This window comes from Tamandua tetradactyla, chromosome X, assembly GCF_023851605.1.
Source record: "Tamandua tetradactyla isolate mTamTet1 chromosome X, mTamTet1.pri, whole genome shotgun sequence".
Classification (NCBI taxonomy): domain Eukaryota; kingdom Metazoa; phylum Chordata; class Mammalia; order Pilosa; family Myrmecophagidae; genus Tamandua; species Tamandua tetradactyla.
The window spans coordinates 5,575,078-5,595,729 of NC_135353.1; the positions used below are offsets into that span (position 1 = coordinate 5,575,078).

Genomic DNA, 20,652 nt, shown 5'->3' on the forward strand with positions numbered 1-20,652 from the left:
TTGCTCTAAGTTCCATCCAGAATGTTTACCTATAATTTAAAGTGAAAATTCCAGACTAAGAATAGGTCAGACTATCATGGCTCTTTGGTTTTACTGCCATTTAACGATTGGATTCTTTGCAATTTATGTAATCCTAAAATCATTAGCCAGGTCAGGCCCAAAATGACCAATTACCCATTGGCTATTTTTTTTTTTTTCAATCACGTAAGGAAGCGTTTATTTGAGGTTTAACATGAAATCATACAAATAAAATTTGTATAAACAAATCCACACCAAGGCATAACACAGATAGCAAAGGACAAAGTAAAAACAAAGAAAACTAAATGGCAGCTATATACAGTTGGACAGTTGTGTCCTGTACACTAGAAAGTCTTTTACAAAATAATCATCTTAGATCAACAGAAGACCAATCTTCAACACCATCCTGCAAGATGGGTTGCTTTAGCATTTCCTCCTCTTTTCTCCAAGGTCCTCCTTTAGTATGGCTGGTAATTGTTTTGGTGATTGCCACCCCCACGCGATGCCTTGCCATATGTGCTCTGTTGGCCACTGTAGTCTGTATATCCCTGTCCATATCCATAGTTTCCATAGTTATACCCAGTATAATCATATCCGCCATAGCCACTATAGTTCTGATCACCACCATAGGCACTACTGTAATTTCCATATCCTTGATCATAATAGTTATTAAATCCTTGGTTCCAGTTTTGGCCCTGACCTCGTCCACGACCGCTAGTACCACCTCGTCCAGTAGCTGCAGCTCCTCTTCCTCCTTTCTGTTGTTGCTGTTGCTGCCTATATACCTCTTTGGGTTGTGCAACTTTGATTTCACACTTCCCAGAACCAATTTGATGATATCTGCTTTCTAGTACTTTTTTTACTGGCTCTTCATCTGTATACGTGATAAAACAAAATCCTCTTCTTTCATTTGTTTTTGTATCCATGGGAAGTTCAATATTTTCAATCTCTCCAAATGCTCCAAAATATTCTTTTATTTGCTCTTCAGAAGTATCTGGACTCAATCCACCCACAAAAACTTTTTTGGGGGGGTTCTTTCCCTTTTAAAGCCTTCGCCCTTTTGGGGTCTATCAATTTGCCATCCAGTTTGTGTTCTTTCAGTTCCAAAACCTTATCAACACTAGCAGCATCCTTGAAAAGCACAAATCCAAATCCTCTTGATCTTCCAGTGACTGGATCTGTTTTAATTGTGCAGTCTACAACCTCTCCAAATCGAGACAAATACTCAGTCAGATCTTTCTTGCTTGTATCCCAGCTCAAGCCTCCAATAAACATTTTACCGTCATCCTGCTGATTCTTGCTCGCGTTAATCTGGGATCCCTCTGCGAATTCCTCTATGTTGCTGTACTCGTTCATTCCTCCATGGTGGCGGAGTTGTCGGCAGGGCGGTGCTGGCGCGCAGACAGAGTCCCGGTAGCAGCGGCAGCGGAACGTTGTATGGAGCTGGATTTAAAGTGGCGGCGGAAGAGCCATTGGCTATTTTTTTAAAGATTTTTTTCCTTTTAGTGAAATATAATTCATAAACATAAAATGTACCATTTTAAAGCATACAGTTCTATATTTAGTATATTCATGTTATGCAACCCATCACCACTACCCAATTCCAGAACATTTTCAAGACCCCAAAAAGAAACCCTGTACCCATTAGCAGTTACTTCCCCTTGCTCCCTGCCTCCTCAACCACTGGCCAGACATTAATCTGCTTTCCATCTCTATGAATTTGCCTATTCTGGACACTTCAGATGAAAGGAGGAATTACATAATATGTGGTCTTTTGTGTCTGGCTTCTGCCATTTGGCGTAATGTTTTCAAGGTTCATTTATGGTGTAGCGTGAATCTGTACTCCATTCCTGTTTCTGGCCAAATAATATTCCAGTGTGTGGATGTTATCCACTCATCAACTGTTTATCCACTCATCAATTGACAGACATTGGGATTGTTTCCACTTTTTAACTATTATGAATAATGCTGTTATACATCCATGTACAAGTTTTTATATGGACATAGGTTTTCAGTTCTCTTGAGTACATCCCTAGGAGTGGAGTTGCTTGGTCATATTGCAATTCTACATCAAACTTTTGGAAGAGATGCCAAAGTGTTTCCCATAACACTATTTTACACCCCCATGAACAATTTTTCAGGGTTCCAATCTCTCCACCTCCTCACCAACACTTATTTTTTGTTGTCATTTTAAAGAATTATAGCCATTTAGGAGTGTGTGAAATGGTATCACATTGTGGTTTTGATTTGCATTTTCCTAATGACTATTGATATTGAACATCTTTTCGTGTGCTTATTGGCCATTTGTTATTTTCTTTGGTAAAATGCCTATTCAAGTCCTTTGTCCATTCTTTTATTGGGTGGTTTGTCTTTTGTTTGTTGAGTTGTTAGCACTCTTCACATATTCTGGATACTAGACCATTATCAGTTGCATGCTTTACAAATATTTTCTCCTATTCTGTGGATTGTCTTTTTGCTTTCTTGATAGTACCCTTTGATACACAAAAGTTTTTTAATTTGATGGAGTTCAACTTTTTAATTTTTTCTTTGATTTCTTGCACTTTTTGGTATCATATCTAAGAAACCAGTTGCCTAATTCAAGGCTATGAAGATTTTCCCCTATGTTTCCTTCTAAGACATTTATAGTTTTAGCTCCTACATTTAGGTCTTTGATCCATGTTGAGTTAATTTCTGTATATGGTGTAAAGCAAGGGTCCAAATTCATTCTTTTCATGTGAATATCCAGGTGTCCCAGTACCATTTGTTAAACAGACTCTTCTTTCCCTATTGAATGGCCTTGAGACTCTTGTCTAAAATCTATTGGCCATAAATGTATGGGTTTATTTCTGGCCTCTCAGTTCTATTCCACTGGTCTATATGTCTATCCTCATGCCAGGATCACACTGTCTTAATTACTATAGCTTTGCAGTAAATTTTGAAATCAGTAAATGTGAATCCTCCAACTTTCTTCTTTTTCAAGGTGGTTTTGGTCTTTGAGAGTCCCTGGCAATTTATATGAATTTTTTTACCTTTTTTTTTCTTTTGGCATGGGCAGGCACTGGGACGCGAACCTGGGTCTCCAGCATGGCAGGTGAGAATTCTGCCACTGAGCCACCATCACACCATCCTTTTTTTTTTCTAAAATTTTTTTTTGCATGGGCAGGCACCGGGAATCAAATCCAGGTCTCCAGCATGGCAGGCGAGAACTCTGCCACTGAGCCAACGTGGCCCTAAGTTTCATTTTTGAAAGAACTTCAAACTTACAGTAGAATTGCAAAAATAATGCAAAAACAATACATAGAACTTCAATATACCCCCTCATCTATATACTCAGATTTTTTACCAACACTCAACCACCTTAAGTACAGCTATCAAGTTCATGAAATTTAACATTATAAAGTGTACAGCCCATATTCTAATTTTTTTCAGTCATCCCAATAATATCCTTGTTTGTCTGGGTTGGAACTTTCTAAAACTTTTATTCTAGTAACATATATACAACTTAAAATTTCCCCCTTTAACCACATTCAGGTATATAATTCAGTGATGATAATTTCATTCACCATGTTGTGCTACCATCACCATCAACCACTCCTAAAAGTTTTCCATCATCCCCAACAGAACTTCTCTACCAATTAAGCTTTAACTCCCCATTATCTACCCCTCCCCAGACCCTGGTAATTTGTATTCTAATTTCTGATTCTGTGAATTTGCTTATTCTAATTATTTCATATCAGTGAGATCATACACAAAAATTGACCTTATTTGTTTGGCTTATTTCACTCAATATTATGTCTTCAAGGTTCATCCATGTTGTCTCATGAATTGGAAACTTCATTCCTTTTCACAGCTGCATAATATTCCATTTTATTTATGCACCACGTTTGCTTCTCCATTCATCTATTGACAGATTCTTGGGTTGCTTCCACCTTTGGGCAATCGTGAATAATACCGCTATGACTATCAGTATGCAAATATCTGTTTGAGTCCCTGATTTCAATTCTTTTGAGTATAGATCTAGAAGTGAAATTGCTGGGTCATATGGTGTATTAGTTCGGGTTCTCTTGAGAAACAGAGTCAACAGGGAACACTTGCAAATATAAAATTTATAAAAGTGTCTCACGTGACCACAGGAATGCAGAGTCTGAAATCCGCAGGGCAGGCTGTGGGAACGACAACTCTGATGGAAGGTCTGGACAAACTCCACAGGAGAGGCTCGCTGGCCGAAGCAGGAACAGAAGAGAGCCTGTCTCTTCTGAATCCTGCTGAAAAGGCTTCCAGTGATTAGACTGAGCATCACTCCTTGCAGAAGAGACTCCCCTTTGGTTAATTACAAATGGAATCAGCTGTGGATGCAGCTGACGTGATCATGATCTAATTCTATGAAATGTCCTCATTACAACAGACAGGCCAGCACTTGCCCAACCAGAAAAACAGGTACCACCACTTGGCCAAGTTGACACATGAACCTGACCATGACATATGATAAGTCTATGCTTAACTTTCAGAGAAACCACAAAGCTGTTCTTCCACAACGGAGACACCATTTTACATTCCTACCAGCAGGGAATAAATGCTCCCATTTCTCCACATCCTTTCACACTTGTTATTTTCCATTTTTTCAGTAGTAACTGTTCTAGTGGGTGTGAAGTAGTATCTCATTATGGTTTTGATTTTCATCTCCTTAATGGCTAACAATATTGATCACCTTTTCAGAAGCTTTTTGGCCAGTTGCATATCTTCTTTGGAGAAATGTCTGTTCATTTGCTTTGCACAGTTTTTTGATTGGATTGTTTGTCTTTTTGTTGTTGAGTTGCAGAATTTCCTTGTAAAATCTGGCTTATAAACCCTTACCAGATATGGTTTCCAAATATTTTTTCCCAGTCTGTGGGTCTATATGAACTTTTTTTGAATGGGCAGGCACTGGGAATCGAACCCGGGTCTCTGGCATGGCAGGTGAGAAATCTGCCACTGAGCCACTGTCACACCACCCCATATGAATTTTAAGATTGGTTTTTCTATTTTGCAAAAAAAGAAAGGCAGTAAGAATTTTTATAAGGATTGCATTGAATGTATGGATTGCTTTGAGGAGTATTACTAGCTTAGCAATGCTAAGTCTTCCAGTCGGCAAACACGGGATGTATTCCATTTATTTAGATCTTCTTAATTTCTTATTCAACAATATTTTTGTAGTTTTCCATGTACAAGTCTTGCACTAGTTTGGTTAAATTTATTCCTACACTTTTATTATTTCTGATGCTTTGTAAATGGGATTGTTTTCTAAATTTCCTTTTCAGATTGTTCATTGATAGTGTAAAGAAATAAACTGATTTTTGCATATTGAACTTGAATCCTGCAACTTTGCTAAATTTGTTTAATAGCTCTAATTGTTTTTGTGGATAGTGGGGTGCATGGGCTAGGAATCGAACCCGGGTCTCCTGCATGGCAGACAAGCATTCCACCACTGAACTACCTGATAGCTCTAATAGTTTTCTGTGGATTCTTTAGGATTTTCTATAGATAGGATCGAGTCATCTGCAAATATAGTTTTACATCTTTCTTTCCAATACGGATCACCTTGTATTTCTTTTTCTTGTCTAATTGCTCTGGCTAGAACGTCCAAGTACTTGTCGAATAGCAATTGCAAGAATAGATATCATCCATGGAACTGCATTACACAAACAGTGAACCCTAAGTTAAACCATGGACTATGGTTAGTACCATTATGAAATGTGCTCTCATCAATTGTGACAATTGTTCCACACCCATTCAAGGTGTTAATAATAAGGTGGTATATGGGAATCCTGTATTTTATGTCTGATTGTTCTGTAAACCCACAACTCCTCTAATAAAGACAAGAGAAAAAGCAGATATCACCCATTTGCCACTTGGCCAAAGCTGACTCTGAAGCTGATTTGCTGAGCCCGAACCCTACCCTCAACCCCGCCCCACCCCTGGACCTTGAAGCCTGTAGAGCTGGCTTTGCGCTGGCCTCTGCACCGTGGCCCTCACATTCAGTACACACGTGTATTTCATGAGGGGGTTCTTAGGAGGGAGCAGTACTAAGGAGAAAAATAACATGTGGATGGACACCACATGTTAAGGGCTTCTGAACAGAGCACCATTCTGCCTTCTGAGGCAGAGCAGGACAAGGTTGGCAAATCCATAAGGGGGCAGGCAATTCAGGTAAAGCTATGCGTGTTCATGCCCAGTGTCTGTCTACGGCTGTTTAATAGGCAGGACAAAAGAATTGCCTGGAATAATAGATGTGTTCTTTGATGGTGCCAAGAGCTATTGCTTTCACTACAAGCCTATGAGAGTTTATCAGAAAACACACTTGTTAGAAATGTTTATGGCAAAAAAAAAAAAGTTTATTCACATAAACTTATAAACCATAGTCGTCATAGGAGGTTAATTTTCCCTAGCAGCCTTTTGATAAGTAACTCAAAGTGGGTGACCTCAATGACCCAACTTGGTCACCTGGTAATATACAAGGGGCTCAGCCTCCCAGGTGTGTCTAGAGGCTTCCTAGCTTTTCTCCTGGTTTTCTCCCTGACAACCTGTCTGTCCTAATCCTTCTGATTCGAACAGATTGTGGCTCAAAATCTACTCTAATGTGAGTTTTGCACCAATGAAGACTCCCTTGGGCACATACAAGGGGTTCCTTAGGAGGGGGGCAAATGTAGTAGCTACAAGGGAGCTGAATGTGGTGGAGACAATTACCCACCCATGGACGCAGGGCTCACTTCACATTTAAGACCACAAACTTCAAAGGGGTGCCTGGCCCAGCCCCACCTCCCTTAGGTCCCTTCCTAACTGGGTCCCTTTCTTGGGCTCTGAGACCATCGCCTTGGACTCGTCTCTCAAGTCTCAGCTAATAGTCACATGCATATGTAATAGCAAAACTCGCAGTCAGCCGAGAGGACCTTTCTATACTCTCCGTGGGGAAATTCGCCTTCCTGCTGACATCTGTTTCCACCCACTTTCCCCTCTCCGGCCCCAGCCCGCCCCCACCTGTGCGCTGGGACCCAGCCCCTCTCACCTCCTCTTGGTCATTGTGACTGCGGAGGTCCCTCTGCTTCCTGTTTGGTTTTTTGACCCCACCGCCCCTGGCAAAACACTTACTCTCCACCCTCTGTTTTTGTTTTGGTTTTGGGTGGGCAGGCACCGGGGATCGAACCCAGTTCTCCAGCACAGCAGGAGACAGATCTGCCACTGAGCCACCGTGGCCCGCCCCACCCTCTGTTTTACATTCTCCATTAGTTCTAATTACCCAAGCAAAACAAGAATATAATCTCCTTTTTGAATGTTTAACAAAGATGGATAAAATACTAGTCGGCTGGAATCGCTGTCTGGGCCCCCTTCCAGTCCTGCCTCTTTCTGAGACGACCCTCGCGTTAATTTGCTGAGGATCCCTCCCGACATTTTCTGCACCTCTATTTGCAGGCACATATGTGCATATAGCATAGAGGGTTTTACCTTGCATATAAATGACGTCGCACTCTATCTTTATTCCGCAGCTCGCTTTCCTCATGTAACTAACCATGGCTGGGAGAATTATTTGTCCTACTGCTTGAGCATCCACAGCACAGGTACAGCTTGGATTATTTGACAGCCCCCCTTCTGGGCAGACATTCTGATATTCTCCAGGTTTTTACTAATAGACACAGCACTGCATGGACAGATGCTGAGCTAGACAGTTTTAACTTCTTGGCTAGTTTCCCTATTTACTTGTGTTTCCTTTTATATGCTTGATACGAATCCTTAGTTTATTATATGGGCTGCAGAGGCTTCCTGCCACACTGTTATTTATCTTGAGCCTGGTTTATGGCACAAGTTTTTGTCAAGCAAACCTTTCCTTTTCATCGTTAGGCTGTAAAATGTATCGTTCAGTGATTTTTGAATTTTCCTTTATGGTGCCTGCATTTTGTGCCTAGTTTACTAGTCCAAGGATTATAAAGATATCCGCCTCCAGCTCTGTCTTTTATAGATTAGTTTTGATAGTTTTCTTTTTCCATGCCTCGATAGTTTAATCATTCAGGAATAGCATTTCCTCTACGATACCTGGTTAGAATCTACTTTTTTGTTTTCCTTACACGGATAGCCAATTGATCCGGCCTCATCCTTTCCCCCCATTTTTTTTTCCGGTCCAATCTTGTGCATTTCTCTTCCAAATGAATTTGAGAAGCAGCTTGTCAGGTTCCATTAAAATCTTACTCGGGGGGCGGGGGACGCCTCCGCAGAGGGCTCGCCGCCTCCGCGCGCACCGCCAGGCCTCTCAAATGCGCCGACTGCGAGGTGTTCGGGAGGGCCCAGGGTGCTGCTCTAGAATGCACCCAGAAGACGGAGCCGGGCGGAGGAACCAGTAAAGACACCGTCAAGGCCAAACGCAGCGCCCCAAAGAAAAAGTCAAGTCCATGAAGTCGTGGCTGAACAAGGTGGAACGCCCCAGTTTTCGCATTGACCACAGGACCTTTCTAATGAAACCAACCACCTCTAAACTTGAATACACTGATTTTAGTATTAGATACTAATAGAAGGAGGAATAAAGATTGTACTGCTTACACTGCATAATAGATGCCATATATTATTAAAGCTATAAACTTAACAGACTAATTGTAGCAGAGTAGGGTTCAAAACAAAAAGCAAACTTTCTGTTCTGAGAGCTGGAGAATTACAAATGTTACTGAAAATGTCTGATGTTGAAAGAATTTTACTCAACCATGTTTTTAAAGGGCAAAATTTTAGTATTCTGAGATAAGAAAGTGCCACTACAAAATATTTAATGTGAATATGCAGTTTAAACTTGTCTCATGGAATCTTTAATTTCAACGAATATTACAACAAACATGTTATTTAGCTAGATATAAAACAATAAAGGTAACCATTTAATGAGTTTTGTGAACCGCTATCTGCATTGAATTCTAAAACTTTCTGAATAATAATTTGAGTAACTTATTATTAAAGCTGAGTGATCTCTTATTCGAGTCATCAAAAAGAATCAGAAATCATTGTATGTGAGGATCAATATAACCATAAAATAATATCAATAAAGAATTAATTTTAAAAAAATCCTATTGGGGGGCGGTGCGACAGTGGCTCAGTGGCAGAATTCTTGCCTGCCACTCTGGAGACGCAGGTTCAATTCCCAGAGCCTGCCCATGCGAAAAAAAGAAAAAAATCCCGTTGGGGTTTTTAATTGGGATTATACTCGAAGCCATTGATTAATTGGAGGAGAACCAAGATTTATCTCATCATTTACGGAGGCCTGCTTCGATGGCCAAAAGTGAGTTTTTATATTTTCTTCACATCAGCCTTGTACATTTTAGTTCTAAGCTTTGTATAGTTTCTGTTGCTCTTAGGATCAAGAATTTTTTTAATTTTATATTCATTAATTGATAACTGCTGGAAGGTAGAGTGCATATTTGCCCCCGTTCGATACCTCTCCTATGAGCCCTAATGATTTGTCAGCTGATTCTTTCAGATTCTTTGGGCAAATGATCATATCTGTCTGAATAATCATGGTTTCTCTCTTCCAATACGTATACTCTGTGCTTCTTTCTTTTCTCACGTTGATCAGGTCCAAACAGAAAAGTGGCAAGGATGGCATGAATTGAATCAAATGCTTTTCCTGCATCGAGATGGGAATATATTTTCTCCCTAACCAGCAATGATGTGAATTAATAACTCTATTAATAGTGATTTGTCATTGCATTTGGGGGGAAACCCATCCTTAGGCTTGATAAAGTATTATTTTAATATCCCCATGAACATGATTTACTATCTTTTTGTTTATGTTCCTAAGAAGATTGACCTACAGAGTCCTGTTACTGTCTTTGTCCAGTGCTGGTGTCATGGCTATAAAAGCCTCATAAAACCAATTTGGATGCTTTCCATCTTTTCCTATGCAGAGAAGGGTTCATACAATATGGAAATTACCTATTTCTTCTCCACTCTAGTAGAATTTAACCATAAAAAACACCTGGGTCTGATGCAGATTTTAAGGGTAGACATTTCACTACCTTTACATTTCTCCTATGGATAGTGATTAATTCAGATTTTCCACTTATTAACCAATTATCATAATTTGTATTTTCCTGGAAATTTATCTTTTTTACCTAGATTGTCAAATTTATCTATATAAAACTATATATATAGCATTGTCTGACAATTTCTTTAAAAAATTGCCTGCATCTGATGTTATAACCCATTTCTGTTTCTTATGAGATTTATTTGCATCTTCACCTTTTATTTCCTGACCAATATTGCCACAAGTTTGTGCATTTTTAAATTTTGATCTCTACAACTATTCTGGGCTTTTTGATGTTTAGTCATTTCCTTGATTTTGTTACTTTTAGTATCAGGGTGTTTCCTTTGGTGGGTAAAATTTCTCATTTTAATGCTTGTGATTCACTAAATATGAAGTCTGCTTCTGGACTTAACTGAGATTTTCTCTGTGGCCCAATATGTGGTCAGTTTTGGATAACATTGGACTTGTCCATTTCTTTTTTATCTTCTATTGGTTTGTTTTGGTTTTGCTTCAATATTATGAAGGTGTGGTGGGCACAAAGAATCGTGCCTTATCGTTCTTTGGACTTGTGTCTTTATTCATAGGAGCATTCAGTTGTCTCTTTGAAAGCTTGTTGCCTTGAGGCCTGTTTTCCATGAAAATAACCCTGCTCTCCCTGCTTTCTTTCTGTTAGTATTTTCCTCGTGTATTTTTTCTATTCATTTATTTGGCCCCTTCCCATGATGTGTTTCATAACAAGACCCTGGGTTTGTCTAGGGTAGCAATGTGCAAAGTTTCAAAGCTGTATTTCCCAGCCTCCCTTGGAGATAAAAAATGGCCAATGAAATGAATGTGGAAGTCATTGAGTAGGGCCTCCGGAAAGTACTTTACAATGGGCTGAATTAGAGGGAGTTGCCCTATTTTGGTTCACCCCCCTCCCCCTTCCTCTTTCTCCCAACCTGGAACACATATTTGATGGCTGGAGCTTCAGCAGCTATCTTGGCATGGTAAGGAAAATGCAAAGAGAATTGTAAAGACCTTTCTCTTAACATCCTTGAGCAACTAACCAAAGCCAGCAACTGCTTACTTCCAGACATCTCAATATGGAAAAAAGTAAACTCTTTGTGTTTAAACCACCATTGTTGGATCTTTGTTACTCCATCCAAAAGCAGTTCCTAATTGATATATCCACCTGTGGAGACAGCCAATAATCAGTCTCTTGGATATCCTTCTAGAGGTATTCTTTTTATTGTCACTATTCTAAGTACATTTTAACCTTTTATTCTGAAAATTTCAGACATACTCAAAAGAACAACAAATAATATAACAAACCTCCACGTACCCATCACCCAAGTTCAACAAATATCCATCAATTACCTATGCCTGTACTTGCACACACACACACATTCACACACACATATTCTTGTTTCACACAAAGGCTGGCATGCTAATCACACTCTGCTTCACCTTCCTTTTCTAAATTAACAACGCATGTTGAAGATGGCTCCATATCAGTCCATAGTTTTCTTCCTTCTCCTTAGCGGCTGCCTAGCATTTCTTTGTCATTTCACACATATGCAAATCTATCTGTAGAATCAATCCCTAGATATGGAATCCTTGGGCCAACAGGTATATGCATTTGTAATTTAAACAGGTTTACCAAATTACCCAGCAGCAATGTAAGAAAGTGCTTGTTTTTTACTTTGGCCAATCTCACTGTAGTTTTCATTTTCTTTTTGTTTCTTTAGAAGCCATTGGTATTTCTTTCCTTGCCCATTTTTGCACTGAGTTGTTGGCACTTGTCTTGCTATTTTTCAGGAGCTATTTATATAATAGTAAATGTAGTCCCCTTGACCCTAACGTGAATTGCAAATAGTTTTCCTGGCTTGACATTTGTCTTAGAATTTTCTAACATTAATTTTTGTATCAAAGAAACTTTTTACTTTTATGTATGGAATTAGTCAAGTTTTATTTTATGGCTTCTGAGGTCCATGTTATAGATATAAAGGATTTTCCTTCTCCAATGCGATATTTTAAATCTGCTGTGGTCTCTTCTGATATTTTTATAGTTTCAATTTTTTTGAAAGCTTTCAGTGTGACTCATCTGAAATTCGGCTTTTTGTATTTCTTGAGGTAAGGGCTCAATGTTATTTTTTTTCGCCCAGGTGGCCACCTCATTGTGCCAACACCACTTATTGAATTATTCTTCTTTCTCCAGTGAATTGAAATAAGATTTTTATCATCCGCTCAACTCCTTTTTGTATTTGGATATGTCTTAGACTTCTTTGTCTTTTTTCTTTGTTCTGTTGCCCTATTGATGCACCAATACTACACTGTGTTTTTATTACTTTGACTTTATTCTGTTTTAAGTTTCCATATTAATTTTAGAGTCAGTGTGTCAAGTTCCGAAAAATTCCGTGGGCATGTTTTGGGGATCACGTTGACTGATGTAAGGGATGAAGCCATGGACATATCCTTTGGGAGCCACCATTCAATCCAATGGAACCAGTTACACTGGTTTCCTGGTGCCCACGTACACAAGCCTCTCCAGAGTTTGTATACTTGGCAGTGGAATCGTTGGGTCATAGGGGAAGTGTGTGTTCAATTTTACTACAAAAATACCAACCTGTTTTCCATTGCATGTTCCTATCAACAGTGTAGGAACGTTTCCATGGCTCCACGACCTTGCCAACACCTAGAACTGCAAGGCTTTTCAGTTTCTGTCATGCTGGTAAGTGGGTAACGGTGCCTCATGGTTTTAACTCACGGTTCTATGACTTTGAAGTAAGTGGCTCACCATTCATTTATTTGGTGGGGATTTGGATTTCATCTATTGTGACAAAATGTCTCCTCAGATCTTTGGCCCATTTTTCTCTTGTGTTAGTTGTCTTTTTGTGGTTATTCTGTTGTTTTTATCTTCTGTAAAAGAACTCTGTCAATCATATACACTTCCCTTCTCTCCTCCCAATGGGAGATATAGGGATGTAGTATTTTTTGGTCATTCAGTAAAAGATTTGCTGATTTCCATCCTGCAATTGTTTTTGAACCATGGGTTATTTGAATGTGTATTTCTTCATTTCCAAATATGTGGGGATTTTCTAGTTATTTTTCTTGTATGAATGTCAACGCCCTCCAACCAAAGACCCCCAGGAGTATACCTAGAGTAGTTGGGTTCATTGCTCCTCGCAGCGAGGCAGAAACACCATGGGGAACTCACAGCGTTTCGGTCAAAAAGTGTGAAAAAGAACCTGTGGCCAAGGAAACAGGCATTTGCTCTAGTCTGGGTGCTGTCAGAAAGTGGGGACAATTCTATGACTAGGTGTATCAATAAATCTCATCTGTAGGGAGGACAGATTAGAGCAACGGTAAAGCTATAATTGGGAAAGAAGCAGCAGTCGAGAGAGAGGGAGCTGTCAGTATGCTGTGGGGTGCAGAGTGAGCTTGGTTTTGCCTGGACTCACACAAAATTCAGAAGTGGCCTTGCTTCGCCTCAGTTTATCAGGGTCTCAAAGTAACCTTGTTGGTTGCTCTGGAAGGCTGTTGATGTCCAATAGCGTGCCAGGCCAGCTTCCAAATGTCGCAGGCTGCTCTTTTCTTTCCTTTCTCCTGGGTTTCTAGCTTAAGTACATTGTGGAAAAATCATCTGTTCTGAGTGATTGTAATCCTTTGAAACATGTGAGGACTTGCTTCAGGCCTCACTATGTGGTCATTTTCTGTAAATGTTCCAGGTGTGCATTAAAAGAATGTGCATTCTACCGTGGGGTACAACGTCATATATTATGATCATTCAATTAAGTTTGCCAACGGTTGTTCAAATCCACATCCTCCCTGACATTTTGTCTGCTCGACACACTAGGGGACATGTGTGTTAAAATCTCCCGATACCACCTATGAATTTGGCTCGCTCCCGAGTCTGATCGAACATCTACATCTAACTACCAATTTATAGGAAGTACAGAGTTCAACAGGATCTAAACTGTGGGGAATTCTACAGGAGAAGCAGCACAGCTTTTTCCAACAAATAAATTGTGAGAAATAAAAAAGAGAGAGAGGGAAAACCTACCTGTCGATTAAAAGACTCTTAAAACGCATATAATAAAAAAGGTGTGGTCCTTAATTGGGTCCAGATGAAAACAAACAACCTGAGAGGAGCTTTGCCCAATCCGATAGCAGGGTTTGATGGATGGCGATGACGGGAACAGAACGCTGTGAACAGCACACTCACAAATTATTCAAATAGCAAGTTCTATTTCAGTTAGATAGATGTAGATGAATAGAAGACTAATGAGTGGATGGATAGATAGATAGACAGACAGACAGATAGATAGATAAGTAGGTAGAGACCTATACATACGCTACCACATTGTTTTCTGGGTTATCCTTCCTTTGTTTCTTTTTATAAGGACAGCAGATATGTGCATTTTTCTGATCTTCCCTTCTTTGTTGCACAAAAGTTCTCTTTTGCACTTTGTCTTTTCTACTTAACAGTAACTCCTATACATCACTATATATCAGTTCAGAGAAAACTTCGTCGTCCTTTTGCACAACTGCCTGGAGTTCGATCACGTGCATGTACTATAGTTCCGTTTGGATGTTTAGATAGTTTCCAATCTTTTGCAATTTATACATTGCACACATTTTCATATTGTTTCCCATATTGTTAAAGGTTTATCTTGAGGATAGACTCCTAGAAATGGTTTGCTGCATCAAAGGATACATTTCATATATAATTTTGCTAGGTGCTGCCGAATTCCCCTCCATAGAGGTTTTATCATTTTCCATGGAATTGTTTCTTCTTAAAATTTCATTTTTGAATTGTTTGATGCTATTATATAGAACTGCAACTATTCTTTTGTTGATTGACCTGTATTCAGCAACCTTGCTAAATCCATTTAACTCTTAGAATTTTCTCAACCATGATGTGGTCTGTAATTAAAAGCCGTTTTATTTTCTCTTCTCCAATCTTTGCGAAATTAGCAAGTCATGCACCTGAGCAACAATTTTTCCCCAATCTCACAGCCTAATTTTACAGATGCCATTCACTCCTTCAATTTTTAAAGAGAAATTGAAAAATTATAGAAACCTGCACAAAATCATATGACAAAATAACAAACCTTTATATTCCTACTCTCCAGAATTTACAACTGTCGACATTTTCAATATATTAACTTCCAGCCTCTTTTTAAAGGAAATGAAATGTACACAGATAGCCAAAGGTCTCTTTAGCTCTCAATTCTCCCCCTCCCTCCCCATGAGCTGGGGGTATACCTTTCCTCCATTTGGTTTGTATCCTTCTGCATATACTTTATGTCCTTATACTTCTATGGTGTTTGGTGTCTATGTTTTTATAAATTTGTATCAGTGGTATCATGCTGTATGTCAATTCACTGGTCATTTTTTCCAACCCATTTATGTTGATATTTATTTATTTATTTATTTAAACAAAAAAGAGTTGTTTATATTCTGTGTTCTTACTTTCCTTCCTCCCATTCTCTCTGCAAATGAGTCTATTTTAATAATTTTGGTTTGAAAAAGAAAAGAGCTCTGTCTTTTCTCAGTGCTAATTATAAAACAAATGTACATTTTTTAAACTTCCTAAGTTTAAACAGATTTACTGATCAAATAAGCAAACATCACTCCTACATCATGTTTAAGATAAAGGAAAAATGTTAATTTGTGTTTAACGTAACTGAAGCCTTATTCTGACAACTTGAATCAATAGTAATTACGTTTCCTGGTGGGTCAATGTAAACTAATATCTGTGATCTTTAGGTAATTTAAAACCTTGTACTAGGATTAAATTGAGCTAATTAGCAAATAACAGATAAGTCTTGGATACATAGATTTGTTCTAAAAAAGAGAGAAGACTAAAATGTTGATCCCCAAGCATCATTTTAGGCTTAAATATTTTTTGCCTCATTCTCCCCTTATCCCCATCACTTGCATGAAACCATTCTTCTCCAGGTCACTAGTGACTTCCATTTTTCCATTTTTTTTTAGTCCTTGTCTTGTTTGATCTCTTAGCGACATGTGACACAGTTGATCTTTCCCTCCTCCTTCAGAAGCATTTTCTCCACCTGCTGTTTTTTTTTTTTTTCTTCTTCTCTTACCTCACTGACTATTCCTCTTCAGTCCCTTTTGCTGGTTCCTCCTCACCTCCCCAACCTCTAAATCTCTAAATATTGCGGGACCCGGGACAATCCTTTGTCCTCCTTTCTTCTCTACCTAAACTCATTTCCTGGTATTCTCCTCCATCCCCATGGTTTCTGGTACCTTCTCTATGCCAATGACTCTTAAATTTAGATCTCTAGTCTGGACCTTTCCCTTAACCTCCAGACCCATAAATCCAACTCCCATACAACCTCTCCACTTGGATGTCTAAGAGATGTCTCAAGCTTACCATGCCCAAACCCAGTTTCTTGGTTTCCACTACTCCTCTGATTTGCTCCCATCCCAGACTTCTCCATTCCAGGTGCTCAACCAAGATAAGGGCCATTATCCTTGAACCTCTTCTTTTCTCGCTTCCCACATTCAACTTATTAGAAAATCCTGTTGACTCTTCGTTAAAGTACATCCTGAATCTGACCCATTTTGGCCATCTTTACTGCAACCTTGGTACCAGCCTCTCCTGGATTATTGCTTAAACCTCTTCACTGGTTCCTCTGCTTCACTCTTGCCCCTGTTCTCAACTCAGAGGCCAAGGTGATCTTTTTTAATTTAAGTCAGATCGTGTCACTCCTCTGCTCAAAATGGTTCCCATCTCACTCAGAGTCAAACCTGAACCTCTCCCCATGGCCTATAGGCTCAGCATGAGTTCACCGTCCAGTCCTCTCTGATCTCTTCTCCCATTACTCTCTGCTTTGGTGGCACTGGGCTTTCTTGCTATTCTTTGCACTTGCTTAGCATGCATCTGCCTCAGGGCCTTTGAGGTTGTAGCCCCCTCAGCCTGAAACTGTCCCCTTGGATAGCTTCAGGGTACACTCCTTCACTGCCCCACTCCTGCCCAAGAGTCACCTTCTGGACAACGCTTTTCCCTGGCCACCTTCTCTAGAGTGCCCCTGCTCCCCATCACACTTATCACCCTCACTGGCTTTATTTTACTTCCCATCACTTACCACCATTGATAATCGATACCATATGTGTACTGTCTACTCCTCCCATTAGACTGTAAGCTCCATGAGGGCAGAGACGTCATTCGGTTCACTGACTGGAAGAGAGGAGAATGAATGAACTGCTGTATAGAATTTGACCATAAAATTATAACAGGTGTTTTTTATCCATTCTCTTACTGATGGATGTTGAGATTGTTTCCAATTTTTTTCCCTATTACCAAAAAGATGCCTCAGTGGTAATCTGCATATATGTCTCCACATGCATGTGGACAAGACTTTCTCAAGGGTACATCTCCAGGAGTAAATTGCTAAGTCGTATAGCGTTTGCTTTCTCATTTGACTTGTCAACTTGTTCTCCAGAATGCCTCTATCAGTTTACACCCTCGCCAGAAATATAAGACAGTATCATTTCCCCTATGCTCTTGTCAACATTCAATATTTCTTCTGTCACCCTGACGGATGAAAATGGTACCTCACTGATATTTTAATTTATCACACCCCAATATCTAATGAGATGGTGCATCTGTTCATAAGTTGAGTGGCCATTTTTATTTCTTCTTCAGTGGATCTTCTGTTTTTATCTTTGCCCATTTCTTGGCCAGTAGATGATTTGTCATCTTCTTCCTGATCTATAGGAGTTCTTCATAAGTCTTACACCAATTGCTTTTCCGTTTTATACATTGGTGATATCTTCTTCCAGTTGGCCACTTGCTTTTCAACCATATTAATGGGGACTTTGACCAACACAGTGCTTAATTCTGATGGCAGTGAAATAAAACGTAGCTTCACCTTTGTGCTTTCTGTGCCTTCCTTGAGGAAATTTTGGAAAATTTCCCACCAAGAGACCATTTGTGCTATATTTTATTTTATTTTAATGGCATTGGAATTTCGTTTTTCACATTTATCCTTTAACTCATTTGGAATTTATTTTTTAGCATAGGGCAAAATTAGGGATCTATTGCCTTTGTGTCCATGTGGAGCACTGCGTTTCCCCATTCCCATTGAATGAAAGCCCTCTCCTTCCCTCACTGCCTCGTATACCTCCTCTGTCACATACTAGATTTGTAAGGTCTCTTCCTTTTATTCTGTTCATCAGTTTATCGATTGCTGAGCTAAAGACATATGGCTTTAAATTCTAGAGCTGTAAAACCTCTTGAGATCTGATAAGATGAGTGCCCTTCCTTGTTCCTCTTTTTCAAAATATGCAATACAATTTTCACACCTCTGCTCATGCATCGACATTGTAGGAGCTCTCTGTCACAAATCTATTCCTCTATCTGTTTGTGGCAAATCCACTGGATTTATATTTAATTCAGAGTTTAATTCAGGAAAAAACTGACATCTTTACTCCACAATTTTATCTCCTTTATCTCTATCTCAGTTTCTAGCTAAGGACTGATAATATATCGGAATACTAATGGCTTCTAGATGCTGATTTTCTGTCTGGTTACCTTCTTGCACTTTCTCCTTAATTGTAAGAAGGTGTTTGTTATGTAGGAGCCATAATCCTAAAATCCTCAAGTACTGATCATTTCATGTGTTTCTGACCCTCATTCTGCTCCTTTCTCTTCCTTATTGCAGCACAGAGTTCAGCGGTTATGGTGACAGCAGGCGGGGATTTTCTTTACCACTAAGTACAATGGCTGCTGTAGGTTTTGGGGGTAGCTGACCTTTATCAGGTTAAGGAAGTTGCCTTCTATTCTTAGTTTGATAAGACTTTTCATCATACACTGATGTTGATTTATCTCTGTTTTCTGAATATATGGAGATGATGACATGATTTTCCCCTCTAATCTGATATGTTGAGAATGATGCTGAAGCACCTTTGTGTTCCTGGGATGCATTGTCCTTAGTCATGAGGTGCGGTGAGTGTGTGTGTGTGCGTGTGTGCGTGTGTGCGTGCGTGCACGCGTGTGTGTGTGTGTGTGTTTAATATACTGTTGAATTCAATTTGTGTAGCTTTAATGGGATATAATTCACATACCGTACAATTCACCCTTTTAAAGTACACAATTTGGTGGCTTTTAGTTGTTGAATTCAATTTGCTAATGTCTTTGGCATTTTCAGCTGTAACTTCCTTTTCTTTTGCTGTACTTGTCCTACTTGTCCAATCTCCTACCGGACTCATAAGAATAAAATCGGTTATTTTTTTCTCTTCTTCTAGTAGCTTGAACAGTTTATAGAAGATAAGAATTGTCTGATTCTTGAAATCTTAGGCAAATAAAAAATGTCTGGAGCCTGTTTTTCCTGAGGAATTTTGAATATTGCTTTAACTTCTTTAATAATCTTTTTTTTTAATTCAGACTTTCTAATTCTTGGATCAATTTTGGTCATTTATTTGTATTTTTCTAGGTACATAATCAGCTTTTTGGGTTGGGGATCATCTCTGTTTTCTGTTTGCTATTTCCTCAGTTTCTACAATTATCCTTATTACTCAGTTCACTCCTCTTTCTTTGGCTCTTTTTGTTGCTCTTTTCCTAGCTTCTGAAGCTGAACAATTACTCATTCAGTTTCATAACCTCGTTGTTTATAATGTGCCTTTAAGCCTATGAATTTCCCTTGGAGAGCTGCCATAGCTGAATCCCACAATGTTTGTAACATATTATGTTTTATTTCAAGAGCTTTAGAATTTCCCATTACCTTGTTAACCTGTGGGTTATTTGGAAGTGTGTTTTAAATATTTCTAAATGTATATTATAGCTCTGTTTGGTTATTTCTCTTTTTGGTGCTTTGTGGTCAGACGTGTTTTTCAGGTCCTCGTGACCTAATGTGTGGTTGACTTTTATAAATATTCTGTGTGTGCTTGAAAAGTATTGCTTTGGGGAATAGACTCTTTTTTTAATATGTGAGTGTATGTATACATACATGCATATGTATGATATCTATTTATACGTTAGATGATTCCTGCTTCCCAGCTTCAAATCATCTGAATCAGTACTTCTCTTTTGTCTGTTTGTTCTCTAAATCTCCAAGAGAGGTTTAAATCCCTCACTATGTTTTTGAATGTGGGCACTTCTGCCTGTGATTTTGTCAGTTTCATAAAGCTCTAGCTATCTACATTTTGAGAGAAAGAGAGAGCGAGAGTACACTGTTAGGAGCGGTAGTACAGCATAGCACTTTAAATTGTATGATCTGTGGTTGGACTCCTGAGTTTCAAATTCTGGGTCCCCCATGGGTGACTTGAGCAAGCCACTCACTGGTACCTGTGTTTCTTCACCTCGCAAATGAGGATCTTCATGGCACCTTCCTTGACTTAATGGTAGAAGGCATTTAGAATCGCGTCCAGCATCCCGCATCCACCAGCTATGTGTCTGCTATTATTATTGCACACAGGTTAATGAGATTTTTAACCTTTCTCTTGACTCCTGTGGTACCACGCCTTTCCGGTCTTACATCTGACTTTGTCTCCTACAATTCCCCCACACCCACCCCCATCCTCACTCCACTCAGGCCTTCTTGGCCTCTGTTATTCTCACCACAGGGCCTTTGCACTCACTGTTCCCGCTGCCAGGA

The 20,652-nt window shown here is 39.3% G+C and overlaps 1 pseudogene; it reads right to left on the reverse strand.

The window, feature by feature from the left end:
* Window positions 1–422: 422 nt before the first annotated feature.
* Window positions 423–20,377, reverse strand: LOC143671081 (heterogeneous nuclear ribonucleoprotein D-like pseudogene; annotated as a pseudogene).
* Window positions 20,378–20,652: the final 275 nt, after the last annotated feature.